The sequence below is a fragment of the Macrobrachium nipponense genome, chromosome 4 (genome assembly GCF_015104395.2).
Source record: "Macrobrachium nipponense isolate FS-2020 chromosome 4, ASM1510439v2, whole genome shotgun sequence".
NCBI lineage: Eukaryota > Metazoa > Arthropoda > Malacostraca > Decapoda > Palaemonidae > Macrobrachium > Macrobrachium nipponense.
In genome coordinates this window covers 66,031,699-66,056,698 of record NC_061100.1, presented here as the reverse complement: position 1 = coordinate 66,056,698, position 25,000 = coordinate 66,031,699, and positions in this window count along the sequence as shown.

The following is a 25,000-nucleotide window of genomic DNA, read 5'->3' as shown; positions in this document are numbered from 1 at the left end:
ACGACGATGTGTTAAACTCATGATGATTTCCTTCTGATGTGAGGTCTTGAGACGACCGAAGTATAAAAATACTTATTATTCTCTGATATTACCATAGTGAAGATCAAGTAGGATTGTACAGGTCTTCCAATGACGATAGCTTGATCGCTTCTGCCAATGATGATGGCTAATTCTATTCTCTCTACATGATAAAGCTTAGGTAAAGAGATACAGATCTTCTAATGACGATAGCTAACTCTATTCTGCCCTACAACCATCTCGGTTACCAGTCATAAAGGAACAGACAGTAGCTCGAACATACGAACATACAATCAGATGACATAGTTACATACGAACATACATACAATGAGACACACTACAGATCACGTATGCCATTTGAATTATAGGTCGCGGTAGTTGTCTCAAGCAGGGAGCTTGGACTAATGTTTATAAACAAATGAATGACTACAAGTGACGACATGTCAACTTAGCCTACATACTTTATTTGTATACGTCAATCTTTAGCGTCTCTAGTCTGATCATATTCCTGCAAGCAATCTGGTTGACCTCTCTAGTTTTAATCTTTTATATATGGACTAACATTCCATATTTTTTTATTATGTCATCATATATATATATATATATATATATATATATATATATATATATATATATATAGATATATATATATATATATATATATATATATATATATATATATATATATATATATATATATATTCATGTATGGGCTTGGCCTTGAGGACCCAGAAATACGTAAATGGAAAATGTTAGAGGAAAAAGTGCAGAATATCTTGATTCTAACTTACCCTGAAGGATTGCTTTGGTCATGTTTACTCTAGAGAACGGTTGCCATTAAAACCAGCTGATTAATCTACATTACATTTATTTACAAGACAGTTGCAAGGCAAAGCAACTGGGCCGCATGTGGACCACTCTTATCTCTCATAAGGAGAGCTGGCTAAAATCAGAATAACGTAAATGCTGGTTTTCAAAATTACTCATATTTATCTTGCGTTAAGGCAGCACTTGCGAGTGGGGAGACTTGGACACTTGATTCGTGCGTAGATCTGGAAGAGTTCCCAGATTAGACACAGCATAAAATAAGGATTTCTTGCAAGTTACAGTTATTCAATTTTATCTAACACACTGGAGAAAGGAACTCTAGTGTTTAAATGAGATATTCCATGAAGAATCTGTCTGTCTGGGACGAACATAAAAAGGTGGCATGCGGCCAATAGGCAAGGAAAGAAACAAAGGGATGTCATTTGAGAATTAGGAGTTCAAATTTGAAATTGTGTAGTAATTACTTTACTTGGAGGGAAAGAACTGGCAATATGACTGTATCACAAGACGTACCTGGAAGCCTTATGTAAGTGGACCTTTGTAGAAATTGGCGTCGGCTTTGTCTGAGGTCTGGTGCGCCATTTAGCTCCCTTTGGTAGGCCTTATTTGGAGGCTGGCTGGGACATCTGTTCTAGGTCCTGGCCTGGAGAGGACTGAGAAGGAAATCAGGTGCGAAGCTTTGGTGTTTGGGTCAGCTTATCCCCCCTTCCGGCAGCCATCCTGGAAACAGAGCTTATCGCCAGCGAGAGGTCCACAGGAAAAAAGATCTTAAGAGTATGCCTAAGAAGTACCTAGCTAGCTACACACTTCCTTTTGGGATACGTCCCTAAGGCTTACAGGAGTCTTTATTCCCCCCATCTACGATCGCTGGCCTGCTTTGGGTTTCCCGCCTAAAACCAGCTGATGTTTGGGTAAAAATGGCTGCTCTTTTAGAACTAAAATAAATTAATAAATGCTGTGAAGACGAGGCAATCAAAATCTGTAACAGCTCCCCCTGTTAAGAAGGCATTCACTCCCTTTCGGGCATGAAGGCCTCGACTAAATAAGTTGATCAACTTGACTACACAGTTCTCCTACTCTAACTGAGGTTATAGAGCAGTGATACGGCTAAGTACAATGGCCTACCTAACTTATAGGTGGAGATGTGGAGATGCTAAGTGTACTAACTTATGGAACTAATGTAGTCTAGCCTAAGTGAGAACTACTGGTCATTTGTGATGACAGTCTACTCTACCCCTATGAAAGGTTACTTTGAAAATTCTACTTGCTACTCCCCTAATGCCCAGGTAATAAATTGCAATTAATTAGAGACGCAATCAATCCAGAGTGTGGTATGCAGAGCAGAGGTTTATTGACCTAAATTGCTGAAATACATAAGGTGAGGTAATGATGCATGAGGATGATGAGTGATTAGTAGTGTACCAGGGTGGAAATATAAAGGTAATTATGCCATTTACGGGAGAGTTAGTAATACCAATTCTAGGGGTTAGAGGGTTAGTTTACTAGGCAGAGATCAGGCTGGCTACCTTCTCTGGGTAGGCGCCAGGATCACTCTGCAAATTAAGGTGACACTGTACATAGGGCAGAGGTGCCAAGGAGAGCATGTGGTTCTTTATGTTAGTGTTTTTAATTTGCTAACTTCCCTTCTTCTTCTCTTATTCCTCCAGGGCCTGGCTACACCAATCCTAGGCATAGACGGAGGCACTGACTCTGGGGTAAGGCCAGAAATGCTGTCAGGAGCAGAGGCAGTGATAGCCCTAGGGACTACAGGCGAACACCCTACTTCGGTATCTGCAGCAACCGTCGTAGAGGTGGAACCTACTGCAGGGGAGGCCCTCACTACAGCTGCTGCGACAGCCGTCGTAAGGGTAAGACTCCAGGCTGACTCTTGGTCGGGCAGTTCCTGGTCATCCAGAGGAGGTGTAAACGTGAGGTCTGCCGGAGGTTCATCCTCGGGCAACAGCGGTGAGGGTGAAGAAAAATCATGGACTGGAGATTGGCCATGGGCTGCAGTAAGATCCATGCCTGTTGGAGGATCTCCTGTAGGAGGATCCTTGATTAGGTTAGGCGCCGGCGCTAGCTTGGGGCCAGGCGCAGAGGTCAAGGTTTGTGGTGGCTCTACGTCCAGGGTGGACGGAGCTTGGCACTGCTCAGTGCTGCCAAGTGGCACTGGCAGAGAGTTGAGGTCGACTGGACCTGTGACAGGTACTGGAGGTGTAATACCTCTCAGCCTGCCCTTGGTAATAGGAGACAGAGGTTCCTGTCTCTTTTGGAAGGCTGAGCCTTGTGGAAAATGGAGTGTCCCCTGTGGGTAGCTTGCTAGGGCACCTAGGCCAATAAGTGGAGTGCCATATTACGTTGTAGGTTTTGCAACGGAACTGTGAATGATCAATCTCCCTCCTTGGTAACAGGGGAGACTGTTGGTGGCCGTACTTCCGGGAGAAAGTAGATCTTGGCTCCTTGCTTTGGAGTGATTTGGCGTGGGGCTAGGACCCCTAGGTTTTTTGAAAGGAGAGGGAGACTTCATGTCTTGCCCAAGGAGGAGGTCATAACCTCCTGGAATGTAGCTTGCAACTGCAAGGGTACAAACCTTGGTAAGGTGAGGTTGTGCGACTCTCAGTTGGACTGTGGGAAGGATCAACTTAATGTGGTTGATACCTTCAATCGTGAGTAATTGACATCTATCGACGTTAGCCGCTTTGGGGATTTGATATTCCTGTATCAGGGAGATTTGAGCGCCAGAGTCATTGAAGGATCTGACGTTGCTTGGCGGACAATGACTTGGAGGGGAGCGACGGTATAGGGCCATTAGCTGGGGGTCCCAGTGAAGAAGAATTGGTAACCGCCATTGATGATGGCGGGAATATTGTGATTTGCACACCCTCCGTAGTTGGCAGACATGTGACCCTTGTGGCCACAGTCTCACAGAACTTGTTCTAGAACTTATTCCATGGCACTGGTCAATAAGGCTGGGATGGGGCACCACAGGTTGTGAATCTGTGGGGTCACCAAGGCTTGCAGTGTGCTCTGGCACAGGTGAAGAGTCCTTTCTGGCAGTGATTTGATTTGGGGGAGGTTAAGGAATCCTCCTTTGAATTTCTTACGGAACAAGTCCGGGGTTAACTGGTTGGCTCAACCTCTTCCAAAAGGGAGGAGGTAGGTGGTGATATTGTAGAGGCTGGCAGGATGCAGAAGAAAACTTCTGGCTCTGACACTGGATCAGGGCCAGGCTTATGACTGGAAATGATGTCAGTAACATCTGAGGCACTAGCCTTTGAATCTAAAACTGAGGTTTGGTTGTCTGGCATGCTGCAGGTGTCCGGTGCATCTGGTAGTGGGAGCTGCGTCCAGGGGAAATACGGTTTGAGGAGATCACGGCCCAAAATGACCTGATAGACCTCGTGAAATTTATCAATTTCGCCCAGGCGGCAGAATGTGGTTTCCCTGGTCTCCTGGTCCAATAAGGGCATTTCCACCTTCAGCAGGACAGAGGGAGCAGAATAGAGGTGACCGTCAATCCATTCAAACTGAATTTCTCCGTCCTTCTGGAATTTGGTACCCCTAGGCAATGCCTTTCTTGAAATGAGGGAGACCTGGGCTTCGGCATCGGCCATGACGTGTACCCACCGATAGACTGGAGGAAACTGTTCATCAGGCAGGGCTACATGGTAGCCTTGGAGAAGTTCACCCTGGAAGCTCTCATCCCAAGGTAGGGATCGACTTGGGCACTGGTCGGAATCTACAGCATGCCCACGCACACAACAAGTAGTGCAGAACCTCTGCAACCAACTCTTACTGGGAGTCCAGCTCATGGTCTGGAGCTTGGAAGCAGGGGAAGATATTTCCCTTTGGCTGCAGTAGAGGCTCGGATAAATTTGGAAATGATGGCCAGGAATAGTATTGGATGGAATGGGAGTGTCTACCTGGTACCGTGGCACTTACTTAGAAATGGGTTCTGTGAATGAGGTAATGAAAAGTCTGAAAAGACTGGGTGCTCGGTGGCACTTTGAGAATGGCACCTTTTGATGAGGTGAGAAATATACCGGAGTGTGCTGTGTAAGTCACACTTAAGAGCGTTTTAAACTTGAGATACGCTGGAATGGGCAACCTGTAGGTCCAATACAGGTGCACAGCACTTATGGAGGCATTCCTTGGGAGCACTATTAGAGTGCTGATGTAGCGGCACTTATGGAGGCGTTCCTTGGTTAGGTGATCCGGGATAGTGGATACACTAATGAAATGGTAAACGGCTACATGTACGTCTGTATAGTTGCAGCGGCACTTCAGGAGGCGTTCCTTTTGACAGCACTTAGGGCTGGTATGGCGGTACTTCAGGAGGCATTCCTTTGTTGAGTGTTCCGTAGGAGCACTGATCCTTTTACATAGAAACACTGATGAAATAAGCATTCCATAATGACGGACACGCAGGTAAAGAGTTACCTGTATGTCTGATACAGGTGCAGTGGCACTTATGGAGGCGTTCCTTGGTCAGCACTAGGAGTGCTGGCATTGTGGCACTTCAGGAGGCGTTCCTTTGTTGAGTGTTCCGAAGGATCACTGATCCTTGGACATAGAAACACTAATGAAATAGGCGTTCCGTAATGGCGGATATGCGGTTGAATAGCTACCTGTACGTCCTGTCCAGGTGCACGGCACTTATGGAGGCATTCCTTGGACAGCACTAGTAGGGCTGGTATTGCGGTACTTCAGGAGGCGATCCTCTGTTGCACTGGTAGCGTGCGGGTGTGTCCCGTTGGACGACACTAAATGCAGTATACTCAAATATATTGAAATTAAATGGCACTCTGTTCTTGGCAGAGTGAAATGGTGGAGGAGAGAAAGTAAAAGGTGGGAGTACTTCAGCAGCCAATCAATGGACAGTGTCACGAATTAGTGGCACTGTAAAATGGTAGGGCCTGTGGTGCACTGGTGGTGGCCAGTCCTAGACTGGTAGGCTTCCTTGTATGGAAGTAATGCTATTGCGTTGCACACTGTGCAGTTTGTGCTTGTGGTATTCACAAGTCTTTTGTGATAAAAAATGGAAAAGACAACTCGTGCAACAATAGGTAATGGTAATTAGGAAATGCTCAGTCCTTGGCTGAAATACTCGGTAAATTAAAATAATGGTTGCAAGACTGCAATGGACACAGGCGCATATCACTCTCAATGTAAATGAAAGTCACAAGAGACTAAAAGTTAATGATGCATGCGTAATAGTAATAGACGTAGTCTCTTGGCTTTGTGAATAATAGGTTCTCTCTCTCTCTCTCTCTCTCTCTGAGAGCGTAAAAATTATATATGACGAACTCCCTTGAATTTATTTGAACTAATGATTTTACTTTTAATATGACGCAACTTGCGTAGAATGATTTCCTTACGTTAAAGGTTTGTGAAAGAATTGCGTTTGAATAAGTTTTGTGTAAACAGAAACGCACTAGCGATGAACAATTTTTACGTTACTTGGAAAAGGGTTTGCGTTATAATATGAGTGATTTACAATAACGCGTTTTACGTTAACAATTCAATTTTAATAATATTTACTTTCAAGATTTACGTTAACTTTGCGTAGGTTTGCTAGGTCCCGTGGACAGGTGAGATGATGGTAGGATTTTAAGGTGAAATGTTAGCAAAACATATGTAAATGGGAAGGTTATGTTAAGCACGAAAGGAAATGAAACTTTCGCTCAGCAAGCGAGTGAGCAAGCAGACCGCCAGGCTGTTTTACATGCTGTGATGAGAGCTGATCGGTCGCTTGTGTATAACGTGAGAGCGATTTACAAACAACAAAAATTCTAATTTCTTATTCAAGGCGAAACAGCATTAAATTTTCTGGCAGAATGATAGATACTAGTATGGTGACTTACGTTACTTGGCTTAAAACGTTAAGATAAAGTTTTAAAGGGGGGAATATGGCTTCCTTCATGAATGCGAGTTGGCCGGTAGCCAGTACTTGTCACGTAGGCGCTAAGCTAAGAGAGCTGGCGGTTACCAACCACTTCGCAATGAAACTAAGTTAAACGAATTCCCCTAACATATCACAGACAAAAGAATTGTACTCTTCTTTTGCCGTAACTATTACTAGAACACTACTAACTAGCTAGGCTTGCTAACACATGCAATAAACCCTGGCAATGCACTTCCTAGTTTTAACTAGTACTTTCTGGCATATATCTACCACATGTGCTCTGCGAGCTTATACAAGTTAACAGAGAATTCATGGGGCAAATTGTTTTCTTGCCGGTAAATTTAAGCTCTGGCTCTTTCGCCGTTACAATATAATCTCTCTCTAACTCTGAGAACACTTATATAAAACACTTTTAAAATATCTACTAAATATATCTTAAGCTAACACTGGTTATAAGAAAAAATCATATTAAGATGAATGATGTGCCTTACCGTGAGTCTACGGTGTCTCCCGCACAAGTATGCTTGCCTTCGATTTACGCTTTGTAAAAAAATATTCACAGTTTTACGTTTTACATGGGATAACGCAACTTACAAGCTTTTAAGCAGCCCTGGGTTCGATCCTGGCAAGGTCGCCATTTTACGTATGGGCTTGGCCTTGAGGACCCAAATACGTAAATGGAAATGAAATATTAGAGGGAAAAAAAGCAGAATATCTTGATTCCAACTTACATTGACAAGTTCTCTCAAATTGTTGAAAGTTGTAGTACCTCTGATACATAGTCGAGAAACAAAGAGAAGTGTGTTAGTTAAGGGTAGAAATATGTTTGAGATTCACACTTCTTTTATTGCTTCCTATGTTTCGTAATTCATAACTACATCTTAAGGGAAAAGAAAGAAAAAATCCCCTGATGATGTGACTATGAATCACGAAATGAAGGAAAGCCATAAGCCATAAAAGGAAGTGTAAATCCCCAGCAAATTCCTGCCCTTATATATATATATATATATATATATATATATATCATATATATATATATATATATCTATATATATATATATATATATATACGTAAGTGGGCTACATAATAAAAATATGGAATGTTATTCCATATGTATAAAAAACTAAAACTATGATCATTAAAACCAGTGACCAAGAGGTCAACCAGATGCTGCAGGAATGTGATAGACCAGATACGTTAAAGTATGCTAAGATGACGTATACAATAAAGTAGGCTAAGATGACGTGCCGTCACCTGTGTCCTTCATTTGTTTTGAAAACATTAGTCCAAGAGAAGTGTGTAGTTAAGGGTAGAAATATGTTTGAGATTCACACTTCTTTTATTGCTTCCTATGTTTCGTAATTCATAACTACATCTAAGGGAAGGAAAAGAAAAAGAAAAAATCCCCCTGATGATGTGGACTATGAATCACGAAATGAAGGAAGCCATAAGCCATAAAAGGAAGTGTAAATCCCAGCAAATTCCTGCCCTTATATATATATATATATATATATATATATATATATATATACATATATATATATATATATATATATATATATATATATATATATATATATATATATATATATATATATATATACCATATATATATATATATATATATATATATATATATATATATATATATATATATATATATATATATATATATATATATATATATATATATATATACATATATATATATATATATATATATATATATAATATATATATATATATATATAGTTATATATATATATATATATATATATATATATATATATATATATATATATATATATATATATATATATATATATATATATATCTATATATATATATATATATGTATATATATCTATATATATATATATATATATATATATAATATATATATATATATATATATATATATATATATATATATATATACGTAATGCTACATACATAATAAAAATATGGAATGTTATTCCATATGTATAAAAAACTAAAACTATGACTCATTAAACCAGTGACCCAAGAGGTCAACCAGATTGCTTGCAGGAATGTGATCAGACCAGATACGTTAAAGTATGCTAAGATGACGTATACAATAAAGTAGGCTAAGATGACGTGCCGTCACCTGTGGTCCTTCATTTGTTTTGAAAACATTAGTCCAAGCTTTCTGCTTGAGACAACTACCGCGACCTATAATTCAACCGGCCTAAGTGATTTGTAACTATGTCATCTGTGTGTATGTTCGTATGTTCAAGCTACTGTCTGCTTCCTTTATGATTTGTAACCGAGATGGTAGAGATTAGAATTAGCCATCATCAATGGCAGAAGCGATCAAACCATCGTCATTAGAAGACCTGTACATCTTTACCTAAGCTTCATCATGTAGATTTGAATTAGCCTTCATCATTGGCAGACCTGTACAAATTTTCTCTGATCTTCATCATGTAATCTCAGAGAATAGAACTATTTTTTGTACTCAGTGTTTTCTACTAGAAACCTCACATCAGAAAGAAGATATCATCATGAGTTTAACACATCGTCGTCATAGCCAAAGAAGATACCGGCTTCGTAAGTTATCAATGAACCCCAAGACACTCCAACGAGTATGGAAGTGCATAACCAACTGACTTAGCGTAAGATTATCGCAAGTCTAACATAACCTCATAGGGCGCCTTATTATACAAGGCAACAGCCTTTTCATGTTATTCTTTATCCTATGCAATTATCAGAGTACATTAGTATTTTCTGTAGCATATGTATCTTAATGAGTTGAAGTGATAAACTGTATCATTATATATCTTAACATATTAAAATCTGTTTAGAACAAAAAGAGACAGTTAATCAAAATAAAGAATAACTTATAGAGGAACCAATCATTTGTCTCATAAATTGTGATATTGTTCAACAAACCCAACAGAATTCTCCCACCCCAGCCGCAGTCGCAGTTTGCACGCAAAATCTCGAGACGTATGCAACCTCGAATGTCTTAGTGCTGTAAAAAGACTTTGCTGGATCTGAAATTTTGTTTTAATCCAATTCCCGACTCTCTGAATATAACGATATCCGCGAACAAAGCCCTATACACTGTTGCTCACAGCAACAAGTTAATCTAGTAATCCACAAAACCTATACATATAAATATCGCATTTTTCTATTGTTGCTAATTTTTAATCACGCTCAACCAGTCGTAGATGAATCTCTCTTATACTCATTCTAAAGTAATATCCGTAAAGTCATTCAAGCAGAGATGATTCAGCAGAATTGTTTTTATCTTTTATCTGAATACCAGGATGTTTCTCCACTAGCGAGGGATCTCTGGGGAAAAACGGATGTCATCGAACACAAAATACGGTCTAAGGACAAACATAAAGCTATATATGTACCTTTGTATAGACTCCCAATGAAATTTCAAAATAGAGATAAATGACAAAGTTGAAAAAATGTTAGTAATAGGAGTCATTAGGAAATCAAATAGCCCATATAATTTTTCCCTTCAATGTCATGCCAAAAAAAAAAAAAAAAAAAAAAAAAAAATCGGACTTGGCGTATTTGAGTAGATTTCTGTTGCTTAAACCAGGAAACGACTCCCAATCGTTTTCCAGTGCCATGTACCGACGATATCTTATCTTTGTTAGGTCAGAATAAATTTTTCACCAGTTTGGACTTACTTAAAGGCTTTCACCAGATACCATTACCTAAGTGATTGTACCTCATACACTACCTTCAGCACACTCAGGGGACATTTTCAATTTTTACGTATGCCTCCGGCTGACATTGCGCCCCAATTACAATATAGTGTTTGGAGACTAGTGCTACAGAGACAAGGACAAATAATCTCAGAGTAAAATATCTAAATGTGAGTTTTTAAAAACCGAACATGTTTATCTATGTTTATGTGTCTAGTCAAGGTCTTAAAGTAGTCCATGGTAAGGTGTCGGCTATTCATAACTTTCCGGTACCTATTAACGTAAGGGGGATACAGCACTTTTGCGCTGTAGTGGGTATTACAATCGTATGTAAATATAGAACTCTTCAATCATGACAGCTCCTTTAACATATCTTACGAAGAAGGGCGTAGATTTATTATGGTCTGAAAAGCATCAACAGGCGTTCGATATCTTAAAAGCGGAATAATGCAGCTCACGTAACTTAAAAATCCCTGATTTAAATAAGGATTTTTTTTTATTGCAACAGATGCCTCAGACCAAGGGGTAAGAGGGGTACTACTTCAGCAATATGATAAACAGTTCTTCCCTATAGCTTTTTATCCACGTAAACTAAAGCCCTCTGAAAGTAAATATGCAGTAATAGGCAAGGAAGGGCTATGTATCGTTAACTCACTAGTACATTTTAAGTTCATAATCTACGGCTATCCTGTTAAAATCCTTACTGACCATAAGTCCCTTACCGAGTTTTTCAAATGCTTTAATCGCAGTCCAAAAGGAACTCGTTGGCATATGATCATTCAGGTCTTTGGAGCCAAGTTACGATATCTACCTGGGAAAGCAAATATCATAGCTGACGCAATATCCCGCAATCCCACACCATACTGCAAAGAACCATTAATTGGACTAAAAGATATAGAAACATCCGTGCCTATTGTTAAAACCATATCTAAACAAGAAAATTCATTAACCCAAGAGATCGTGAACATTGAATACCTGGGTTGGAGCGCTGAACTGTTACAAACTGAACAAAACAAGGTGAGCAGCTAAGCAAAACAATAAACACTTCGAATGGAAACCTCAAAGCAAAAGTATATTTAAAGTATGTGTATCAGAATTATGTAATCAAATGTAATATTATATGTAGGTTCGTGACGAGGAAAACCCGTAGAACACAGCAGGTGACTAACGACCAGGTAGTAGTAATAATCTCTTTATACCAATCATCCTAAACTGGTTGCATTCCAATCCATTATGTCACAGAAAGCCAAATCACTATTTTACTGGCCTACAATGCTTACAGATATAAAAAGCACATAACTAATTGTAACACGTGTCATGAAAAACAAGGACACACTAAGACACCTGTCAGTTTAAGGGGCCTATCCCGTGCCAATCAATCCTTGAAAGAATACAAATAGAATTATTAACAGAGTTACAAGTCTGACAGAGGAAATAAACACTTCTTAGTGTTAATAGTTCCCTTGACATGTTATATAGAATTAATAGCACTAAAGAGGCAAACACCGCAATTGAGTGCGCTAGGAATATTTATGAGTGTTATATCAGTAAACATGGAATTCAACACATAATAATCTCTTGACCTGGGTGGTGTAAATCAATAATAATCTCCTTAACTCGTTGTGTGAATTCCTTTCCATTAAGAAAACCAATAATATATTTTGTCACCCAGAGTCAATAAGAAAGTGTCATGTCTTACGAGTTACACTCGTGATATTGGATCCAAACTGGATTATAGCGGTTCTCGCGGTTTTAAATACCTTTATCATTCATATCTTGTATCTATAGAAATGATACCGCAAGTAGCCTTATACGGTACGCCGCTAGAACACTTTTCCACATATTCAAGCCAACCATTAATTTATCAAATATAAAAAGAAATAAATAAAAGAATAATTAAATAAATAAATAAATAAATGAATAAATAAAAAGTATGGATACAAGTGGAGTCGATAGAATTCACTCCGTAAGTAGTTGGAAGGGTTATAAATTATAATAAAAAAGGAATCACGATAAAATCAATAAGCAAAACGTAACCATAGGTTAATAAAATATCCAAATATATATGCGTAAGGATTTGAACGCTTTAGTTTAGTAGTCCATTCAGTATTCTAGGGATATTAATGACCAATAAACTAAAAGTTCAAACACATATCAAAACCTACTGACATATTGTCTGTCCCGGTGATTTATGTTCGTAATCAATGAAAAAAAAAATAAATAAATAAAATAAAATAAAAGAGATTTTAAAGTCAGGAAGTCTAGAAGTGAAAATGTATATCTATGGAATAATCCTATATGGATCTTACAGGGTAAATAATATATACAGAATTTGTATGGAAACCTTTTTTCATTAGTTTGCATAAGAAATATCTAATTTAACATAATTACATTTATTTTACAATCATGCAGATTTCCAACATGAAACTAATATTATATTGTACTGTTTTTTCAGACATTCTTCTCATGTGGGTGGAGTATTAAAACAAAAATACCCAATTCATACTAAAGTCGTATTTATTACAGCAAGAAACGTAACTCTTAGCTGGCTGAGAGCAATCTCCTGCCAGGTGACGACGTCATCAGTCCTGAGGGTGCCTGGTGCGTTTGCTGAATCATCATTGTTCCTTTTAACCTCAATAAACCGCTTGCAAAGCAGGTTGGCTGGAGAGAGGAATGCTTAGCACAAACTTCTCATGGGCAAGGCAGGTCGTTAGGTAAAAGTGTCTATCCACAATGCAATGCAACTTTAGTCAAGAAATTGCAATCCTTTTAAAATTAATGAACCAGTTAGTGTATGGATTAATGAACCAGTTAGTATATGGGTCAATGAGTTAGCATAAAAATCAATAATTTTTATCACTTCATATATGAATTTTTATCAGTTAAAATATGATTTTTTATCATGTTAATCTTTATCCTATGCAATTATCAGAGTACATTAGTATTTTCTGTAGCATATGTATCTTAATGAGTTGAAGTGAAAAACTGTATCATTTTATATGACATGATCATTATTATTTACGAATATCATCATATGCATATGTCTTATATCTTATTACTCGAATCTGTATTTGTGTACACCACAAATTTTTTTTTTTTTACTTGTAAGTATTTTCTATATATCTATATATATTCACCATAGTGTCTGTATCAAACTCCTATAAGTCAAATGCAGGTCAAGCTTGAGTAATATTCAGTGGTTGGTTTTGCAGCTGACCGAGCTTTTATGTAAGTGTTACATAATAAAAATATGGAATGTTATTCCATATGTATAAAAAACTAAAACTATGACTAATTAATTAAACCAGTGACCCAAGAGGTCAAACAGATTGCTTGCAGGAATGTGATTAGACCAGATACGTTAAAGTATGCTAAGATGACGTATACAATAAAGTAGGCTAAGATGACGTGCCGTCACCTGTGGTCCTTCATTTGTTTTGAAAACATTATTCGAAGCTTCCTGCTTGAGACAACTACCGCGACCTATAATTCAACCGGCCTACGTGATTTGTAACTATGTCATCTGTGTGTATGTTTGTATGTTCAATTCTACTGTCTGCTTCCTTTATAATTTGTAACCGAGATGGTAGAGATTAGAATTAGCCATCATCAATGGCAGAAGCGATCAAACCATCGTCATTAGAAGACCTGTACTTCTTTACCTAAGCTTCATCATGTAGATTTGAATTAGCCTTCATCACTGGCAGACCTGTACAAATTTCCTCTGATCTTCATCATGTAATCTCAGAGAATAGAACTATATTTTGTACTCAGTGTTTTCTACTAGAAACCTCACATCAGAAAGAAGATATCATCATGATTTTAATGCATCGTTGTGATAACCAAAGAAGTTACCGACTTTGTAAGTTATCAACAAACCCCAAGACACTCCAACGAGTATGGAAGTGCATAACCAACCGACTTAGTGTAAGATTATCGCAAGTCTAACATAACCTCATAGGGCGCCTTATTATACAAGGCAACAGCCCTTTCATATATATATATGAATGAATGGTGGTGCAATTTTGTTTGCGACTATGATCAACCATATTTGTTCTTGAAAAACCACCATATCATACTGAGGAAAATTTTTTTCCACATCCCGACTGCTATATTTGGATTGATTTTCAATGTTTAGTTAGATCTAGTTAGTGAGTTGTAGATATTCGATTTTTCATATTAACTTTCTTTTACTAAAGAAACATGAAAAGCATTATAGATTTATGCCACTTGATAAGATATTTGTATACATGGGTAGTAGACCCTCTTAAAAAAGTTTTATTGAAAGTTACTGCTGCTTCAGCGTTGTTGATTCTAAAGAGTAACTTCTTTATTTTTCTTATCAGTCTTTTCATTGTTACATAAAATGGCAAGCAACATGTCGAAAGGTGTTGTCAAAATCTGTGAATTTGTCATAATCTTGTTTATTATACATATATAATATCTCTCACTCTCTCATCTCTCTCTCTCTCTCTCTCTCTCTCTCTCTCTCTCTCTCTCTCTCCCTTTGCTGACGCATTTCGCCCTACTCCCTCTGGGCATGGTCACAGCTGGAGTTCCTTGCTGGCTGAAGAATGATTGCTTTTTAGTTTAAGCTGGCCTTATGCCAGCACGGGCTCTTGCTCACAGAGTAGCCCGTAGGTTGAAGAATGATGGTGAGTTCTGGTGTTTATATATTGACTGTGTGGGCGCTCAGAAATCGGCGCACAGTGGGTCACAGGTGAAAGCTGAGCTGTGATTTGTTGGCCACATTCCCTCTCTAGCTAAAAATTAGCTGAATGCATTGGGACCTTCTCGGCTGGCTATTTTCTCCTAGAGCTATATTCTCATTAGTTGGTGTTATGCTTTCGTCATTGCTAATATTATCAATGCTAGGGCGCTCGTCTGGCTCAGCAGGGGTGCTGGTATAATATTTTTAGACTGCAGTTACTCCCATAGAGCGGCAGTATTTCTCATGCATGTAGGCAGCAGAAATGGCTCTTGTGTCATATTTAAATTCGGTTGTTTGGTCGAGAATAAATAGTGCTTCCAAGAAGTGAAAATAATTGGACGAAAATAATTGGACGAAAATAATTGGACGCGCCCTGGACCAGAGAAGACCTCGTCTCCTCGAGGCATTGTCTATTCTCGACCAAAAACAGAGTTTCTGCTGAGAAATACACTGCCAAATCTTATGGGAGTATATACCAGCACCCTCGCCGAAGCAGACGAACGCCCTAGCACTGGTAATACCAGCGATGACAAAAGCCTAACACCAACCAATGAGAACGCAGCTCCAGGAGAAAATAGCCAGCCGAGAAGGTCCCAACGCATTCAGCTAATTTTTAGCTAGAGAGGGAATGTGGCCAACAAATCACAGCTCAGCTTTCACTTGTGACCCACTGTGCGCCAGTTTCTGAGCGCCTGCACAGTCAATATATTAACATCAGGAATCAACACCTCTTGTGTAATAATTTTCAGTTATTAGATAAGACTTTTTAGCGGCTTACTTTATCGCCAGTCTACTAAGGCTGTCATGGTTATTTTTCAAGATGGCAGAGAAGTGACCGACATCTCCTGGCTCCCGCCAGGTGGACCTGCCCTCCCTCGCTGAGCAAGACCTCCAGATGGTTCAAAAGAAGTGGAAGAAAGCCTTGCAAACCATCATTGACGTCTCTAGCCCCTCGACTTCAGCACCGAATTCGACCTCTACAAAGGATGCCTAGTCACTACCATAGTTAAGGTAATCACAACACAAGGCCAGATGTCATATGCAGCTGTTTTTGGCCTCAGAAATCAAGCACCCTGAAGCCAAACTTCAAGCCAGGCCTAATTTGAAAGGGAATTCATTATTTCTCCAAAAGACCAATGTTCTGCTGAGCTCCTGATCAATGATCCCTAGTGCCTTCTGCTGGATCCTCCTGAAAAGATTATGAAGGGGATGATTTGTAAAGTCCCCAATTACATCACCATTGATGTATCCTGCAAGTTCCTAGCATCGTGACTGCGAAAAGATGCACTGTGAAGAAGGAAAATGACACTACGGAGGAAACCTTGAAGGTAGAAGTCACCTTCAAGGGCGACATACCAGCCTTTATAGACCTTGGGATCCTCGGTAGATACCGAACTGAAGCCTTTGTTCCCGAACCTCTCAGGTGTTTTAAGTGCCAGAGGTTGGGACATCACAAGAGGGAGTGTACTATCCACCAGGTCTGTGGGATTTGTAGCCAACGACACGAGACCGAAGTATGCCTTCAAAAGTTCAAAGCAAAGGGCCATACTGTTTCCTGATGCCCCAACTGTCACCAGTCACACCACGCATGGTTTAAGGGATCCCCCATCAGCCTGGAGAAGGGTGAAGGGCATCCCCCCACCGCCTGCAAGACCACACGAGTGCCAGCCACCGCCCCCAAGACGACCTCCAAGCAAGCCAAAGATAGACACGAGGACGAATCTGCCTCCTTTACCACTAACTCCTCAGCCTTCCCCTGCACAACCTCCCAAACCACAGCATTACATCCCCAACCTCTCATCCTTTCCTTACCCTCCTCCCTCAGCTGCTCTACCTCTTCCAAACGCCTAATATCACCCCTCCAACCCCTACGGTTTTTCCGTCAACCCGTCAGTTTGTTCCCCCAACCCCTGCATCATCATTATCATCGTTGGTTCCTGCTTTACGTGTTGAGGCAAGAACTCAAACTGAAAATTCTCCCCATGAAGAAATCGTCGAAGAAATGCAGACAGAAGGACCTGTATAATGTGAAGCATCTATCCAAACAGAAGAATCGCCAGCACCTAAGGAAATGAAGACCCAAACCGAGAAGTTGTCTGCAGTGTTTTCGACGGACCTACACGAATCAAGATCGCTTCACTACCTCTTACAGAAGATTGTCAAAAAAGCAAGAAGAAGTTTTTCATCTACCATGGCAAAAGAATCTACGGCGAATGTGTTGAAATATACACGATACTACTCCCGGATCGCCCCCTCGAAAAAGATTACCGCCTTGATCTCCAAAATCAACTCGACGAGTTGCTCTACTGCTTAGTGGGTAAATAGCTTTTTCTACTACTCAACAACCTTCCTTTCCCCTCCGTTTTCGGCTGCCTCACGAGTAACGACCGAATATTTCAACTGTCGCTCAAACTACCGTTTAAGTTGTTGGTAACCTTTACTTTGCCGTTTCTAAAACTGGCAATTTTTTCGTTTTTCTATCAGCGATCTTACCAACGATCGTTGTTTTTTTTTTCTTTTTCTTTCTTCTCGAATAATGAAATATGGTAATTGAACTCTATAGAGTTGTGCATTTTTTTACCCGTTTTTCTACGACGATAAATTTTCTTTTTCCTTACTGAATATCTCTGACTCGCCAGGACCCGCTACTATCGATCTTTTTCTCTTACTGATGGGTATCTTAGGGTTTAAAGGGGTTTGTAACCCAGCCTGTTCACCTTTTCTTTTACTTTTGCAAATCATACCATCTTACCTGCATATCCTATTGAGATCATGATGAAGGCTCACTATATCCTTAAACTCACCTTTCCACCTGCAAATATTCATATGACCTACGGGGGCTGTTCTGTGAGCAAGAGCCCGTGCTGGTATAGGCCAGCTTAATCTCAAACATTAACAACACATTCTTCAACCTGCGGGCTGCTCTGTGAACAAGAGCCCATGCTGGCATAAGGACAGCTTAATCTCTAACAACAACTATTCTTCAGTCCTGCAGCAACTCCAGCTGTGACCATGTCCAGAGGAGTAGGGCGAAACGCGTCAGCAAGAGAGAGAGAGAGAGAGAGAGAGAGAGAGAGAGAGAGAGAGAGAGAAATTGTAAATGTATAATAAACAAGAATCAACAGTGCTAAAGCATCTATAACTTTCAATAAGACTTGATAAGATGTTTTTTTTTTAACATCAACTTTAATTGTTCATGATCCTGTGCAATCCTACAAATTGTTAATGATGCTGAGTTTGTGACAGTTTAAGGGTAATATTTTAGCACTGTTCAAGGAAACTTTTCGCCTTCAGATATATGGCTTACCATCTCTGTGCTGTTTCATGTAAAATATGACATTTCTTCCTTTTTCAAGAAGTGCTATTTCTCCTTACTACTTGGGATGGCTAACAATACGAATATATTTTTGTTGTTGAAGATTCATTATATTTGTGTATACAGTCATGGCCATTGTTTTGGTGCTTAATTCCACGTAGCATATCAACTCTATTGATGATTAATCTATTAAGTTGTATATAGCTGTTATCAAGACTATACAAGTTTTTAGCTGGAATAGTTGGAACCAGGCTAATTCATTGTATACTTACAAACTATCCGGCTACACAGCTGGGTTTTATGTTTAGGGACGACCAAAGCATTCATGTACTTATTATCGAGAGAGAGAGAGAGAGAGAGAGAGAGAGAGAGAGAGAGAGAGGGCCCGGGCGGGGGTGGGGGGGTGGGGGCGAGGGGGGGGTGGGGTGGGGGAGCAATGACGTCCTACCAATAGGAATACTCTTCATGGTCCTGTCAAACTGGTCAGTCAGAATTTGCGCCTTGAATATATGGTACGTTTTCATTTAAAATGTTTAATCATTAAACTCTTGTCCATCAACCCTTATGACGGACTGACTGCTTGAAAAAGTTTTCTAGCATCATTTACCAGGATCACGAACGCCCTCAACCCGATTGAAGATTTCGTGATATAATGGAAAATGGACATTTTAAACAAATATAGACCTTTTTTCCTGTTTCCCGCCCACGCTTAATCGGTGTTTTATAAACTAATACCTTGTAATCAGTGGAAACTTTTATGAGATGCATTTAATTAGCCGTGAAGATTATTGATGTATATTTGCAACATTGTTGTCACTGTTTTCAATATGGTGTGAACAGCTTTAGATGGAGGACAGACCTCGTTTTTCCTAATTTTCATTCAAAAATCTTTGGGGTAGGTTGAAGCCCTGTCTATTCCATACTAACACAGAGGGTAAACGAATATTCTAACTTCCCTATAATGTTTGCTAGATTTTCTATGGTGGTTCTTTGGTTTAGATAGAGTAAGATCTGAAAGTTTTGGAGGCCATTTTCCCGTTTTTCTATGGGTTACTTTATCGATACTGTAATGAGGAAGAACTGAGCCAGAATGCAAAAGAAAGAAATACTCTGATTTGTCTTGGAAAAGAAATGCCCTCTAATTCTCAACATTCATATCTCCACTAGCAACGGTGCAAATGGAAAATTTAAATCAATAGAAGACTGAACTACTTGGCAAAAGCCTAATTCACATGCGAACTCTCCCTTTGCAATGATATATTAAAGGAAATAGTCAGAGAATCTAGTATATACTTTGCTCTCCACACAAAAATCTACATGATTTTATTCTGTTCATAAACTCGAAAATATTCCAAGGAATCTTAAAATTCTGAGGTTGCCAGATTGCAAAGTGAGCAGTATTATCGGTGTTTGGATGAAGACTGAAACTTGACTATTCGGAAAATATCAAGAACCGATTTCTAAGCATATCAGTAGTTAAACATTATCTTCATGTTGTTCACAATGAAAAATTAAGAAATCGTAAAGAAGAAAAATCTGAAAACTGATAAGAGATAAAGGATAAAATGTATTTCATCAAGAAAAGCAATCGGATTCCATTTCTGTTGCCAAAAAATAACAGGTTCAAAAGTGGGTATGGTCTATGTGTAGTCGCGTACAGAACCCATATGACCATTATTTAAAATTTATATTTATTTTTTTCCAAGCTTAACTTGTTTATAGAAAATAATACGATTCAGAATCAGAACAACATGGAACAACCAGATTATCCAAATGTCCACTAAAGAAGCATTTTTTGGTAAAATGTTTAAGAAAAATGGGCTTTCATGCATTAATTGATCAAAATTTATATATATATATATATATATATATATATATATATATATATATATATATATGTGTGTGTGTGTGTGTGTGTGTGTGTGTGTGTGTGTGTGTGAGTGTGTGTGTGTGTGTGTGTGTGCTTGGTTATTAATGTATTTAAGGAGGTCAGCACATGAAATATTAGTTTTGTATAAAGTTTCATGCGTATGTTATCCCTATATACACTGCACATTCACCTCTCACCTCCGAGTATTTAAAGCCTTCGATTAAATGATCTTCACTCCATTTGTAAAGTTCCACCACTCCTGAATAACACATTCTTTTCAAGTTTATTACTTATGTCTAAAAGTATGAGTAAACTATCCCAAGACGTCCAGAACCTTTTTTATTACATGCTTTTATTTAACTGTTTGTATGTGTTTCTGTCTGTCTGGGTCAAAACTTGCAACTCAATTTTCGACCTGTTTCCTTCGGCTGATGGATATGACAGTTTACATAGTTAAGCAATTCTGATGACAACACAACCTTAAATGATTCAGTAGGTCAGCAGTGACCTATAATGACCCTACAGTGATCTCTCCCACTATCTCAGGATTTGTATGAAAACTCTCGGATTTTCACAACTTCTTTGACTCGGTAGAAAGTTAACACCTTTACGGATTTTTATACCTACTTTAACTCGATAGAATAAGTTAATGACTGCAGCTTTTTTCAAATCATCTTTGGCATAATAAGATTCCGTTAACTACAATCGATTACAATTACAAAACTAAAAGGTATATAAAAAAAAATTAAACAGGCTTTCCGTAAAATGTACTAAAAAGTGAAAATAAACTTTTTGAGACGCCTTAGGATTTTCCTACAGTTAATCGCGTCGACAAAAAATAAGTGTGGGTGCCAACCATGGAAGGCAAAGCTACAAGAATTTAGAACAATCTTTTCTTGTAGCACTTCTATGTTTGGCTCCCACTATTTCATTTTTGTAGACATATTAATTGTAAAAAAATTCTGATGTGTGTAAAAAAAGATTTTTCGCTTCTAAGTGCATCTTGATACAAGCAGTTTTTAAAATGTTTTTTTTATTTTTTTACGTGCGGTAATCATTTCCCCATTTCCACGATAATCGCCCATATCTTCTCTCCATTTCGCTACATTTTACACAAAAATGCTACATAAAAGCTGATGTGTACAGATGGAAATGCTTTCTGGAGGTTACCACCCATTACTCACCATCAAAAAGGACATCTCTTCAACGTCGCTTCACTCTAATCTGTACAAATTAAGTTGCTCTAAAAAAACAAACAAATGGGATTTATGCCATACATATTAACATCCATTGCTTCTACTACATATGGTCCAATTTATCATAGCAAGATAAATTTTGATGACATTCACTGTCAACCTTTTATGACTTCCTAATAATAAAAACAGCTAGACTAACAATAAGGAAGAAACTGAAACGGTGATGAATTCAAAGATACAGCAAAACCGTTTATAAAGATTGGTTCATGTTCAAGGAAGGAGCAGTGTTTTGAATAAATTTCGATTCTAATGAACGAGATTACCAAGATTTAGAGAGCTGGACGAAACAAGTCGAAGGAGACGTGAATCGTTCTGGTTAGTGGACTAATGGGTGCAAGGTCTTTTAAATATACTCGGAAAGGTCAGCTCATCAGTGAGCTACGTGCATGTGGGCGGAGCTATTGTGACGTCAATTTTCGGAGACGGTGGCTGAAGTTTGACCTGACTAGAGGTAGTCTTACTTGATCTCTGTCACGTTTATTAACTTCCAGCAGCCATGTCTTCCGTTTGTGCTGTATTTGGATGCCATAATAATAGCAAAAAGACCATTAATATGGGTATTTGATATTTTAGTTTCCCAAAAGAAGAAAAAACGAAGAAGAAATGGATGCATGCTTGCAAACACGCAGACGATGTTAACTGGAAGCGTGCTCTAATTTGCTCAGTCAATTTTAAAGCAGAGGACTATGCTGATGACATGAAGTACCGACTCCTGGGAATTGAAACCTCCAAAATTCAACTTGCCAAAAACCTGCATGATACATTTCTTCCCTTCGACTCAATTTTCCTAAAATATTTTACCAACTGTGACACCTAGATTGCGAAAAGTAAATTGCATTAGACTATCAAATCAAAGTTCTCTCCGTTGTCTTTAAGTAACCATTAAATATATAAAAAAAAAAATATGCAGTTTTTTGTTCTTTAAGTATAAGACTTGTTGTTGTTATTCATAAAATCTGAAATGCAACACTGTCTTTTCAGGTAGCAGTGTATCAGAAAAGGAAGAGGATAGGCGTGCACGATCCATAAAGCGAGACTCAAGAGGACATCCCAAGAAATGTTATGTGAAATGGAGAAGTCTCTGTTCAAGAAATATTGCACAGACTGAAGAGTTCTGAACAAAATATAATTAAACAAGCAGAGGAAGTGGAAAAGCTAAAGAAAAAATAGAGCATTTGGAAAAGACCAGTCAAGAACTCCTGAAACTGGTTACTTTGGAAATGGAAGTGACAGAACCCAAGTTCACATTAACTGAAATAAACAAGTTCTTTCAACCTGTGCTAAGTACAACACAGATAAATGCTCTCTTAACTAATAATTCTGTCAGTCAATGGAGCGATGAAGACATATACTCAGCTTTCACTCTCAGAAGCATGAGCACCAAATGCTATTCATATTTGCGAACCAAAAGAGGATTTCTTCTGCTATCAAAAAGTACACTGAACAAACGAGCGCAAAATCTGAAATGTGAGCCGAGTATTTTGCATTCGGTTCTGTCACTGATGAAGACAAAATCAGAAACAATGACGGAAATAGAAAACCTTGCCGTTATTTCATTTGATGAAATGAATATTGCTAGTAAGTGGAGTTATGACAAACGGATTGACGTTTGTATGAACCTCATGATAAAGTTCAATTGGTTATGTTAAGAGGTTTGACGGAAGCTGGAAGCAACTCATATACTACCAATATGATGACTCTAATGTACATAAAAAACTGACTGATATTATTATAAATGTTGAAAAAGCTAGCTTTGCCGTTGTGGCAATTGTCCATGATCTTGGACCTAATAATTTGCGGGTCGTTTGGAAAGAATTCGGGATGGATCTCCTTAACCCTGAGAAAGCCTTTTTAAAAAAAACCCATGTGCTGACAGGAATGTCTTCATATTTGCTGATGCTCCCCATTTGATAAATTTAATTAGAAATAATTTTCTGGACCACGGTTTTCCTATGGAAAATGGAAATAGTGTATCTGATGCCTGTGTCCGTGAAATGCTAATGAAAACCGTATCAGAGTATGCCTTAGCATATAAGATTAATGAAACACGTATCAAAGTCAAGTGGTTTACAAAGACAGCCTATAAAGTATGCTGTACAGCTGCTTTCAAAGTCATGTGCTAAAGCATTGTATTTTTTTAGGAGAAAGGGGCTTACTAGAGAGCAACAATTGGAAGGAAACTGCCGATTTTATAGCTACAGTGAATGAATGGTTCGATGTCATGAATTCTTCTATAATGGTCGGTGACATAAAAGCCCGCAATGCATTTGGGATAAATTTGGATAGCCAGAAAAGTGCTCTACAAAAAATGGTTGATGCTATGGTGGGAATAAGGGTAAAAAACCCAAAATTTAATTGCCTTTACAAATTCCAAAAAAGATGTGAACATTATCTTACCACTCAATGATCGGGCTACATAAAATGCTAAAACAGAGTCATGACATTTCTTTTATTATGACACGGAGATTAAATCAAGACTGTCTTGAAAGTTTTTTTGGATGCATCAGGCAGATGAGGTGTTCTCATGATCATCCCAATGCAGTTAATTCTAAATACAGATTGAAAAATGTTTTCCTAGGTAGGGATATTGAACTTGACCCGCTATCCCATGAAGTGGTATCATCTGGACGTGAAGGAAACGGACCTGATAAATCTTTCCATGACAGGGAACTAGGCTTGGAAACATCATTTTCAGAGACCTGGAATTTGATGTGAATTTTAAGAATGACGAAATGTTCTCTGAGGAAACAGAATTTGCTAAATGTCAGAAATCAGGAGACACTGCGGGATCCGTTATCGAGGGCGAGTCCTTAAGATATATCGGTGGATATGTAGTGAAAAAGTTTTGCTTTAAATATCCAAATATAGGGTACATTGTAAACTGCAAGATGTCAGAGACATGGGTCCATTATATAAGTGAAGGAAAATTCTATGCACCATCAGACGACTTTTTTTCTAAACTAAAATTTTTTTTAAACATTTTTACAGCAATTCATGGCTATGGTCTTAAACCAGGAAGGGAATGTATAACATCAATGGCTGCCGAAATGAAATCTGCTGTCGCTGGTGTTCCTGAGTGGTTGTGGAAATTTTTGCTAAAATATCAGCGTTTATTAGAATGCGGCACCTCAACAACATTATCGACACGAGTAAAAAGAAACAGACGACTTGCAGGAGTACAGTAAGAAAAACCATGAAAACAACAACTTAGTCTTTCCCCTCGGGGTCCACACCTGGCCTGGTGAGAAACTAATTCATGCATATCTCAATTCCATCACCATTAAAAAACTGTCATCTTTATTCTGTTAATTTTTTAGGATTAAAATGAGAGTTCATTGTACCAAAAAAACTTTAAAAAAAAACTCTATGTTAATCTTTAATTCGTTGTGTAGGATTTAGTACC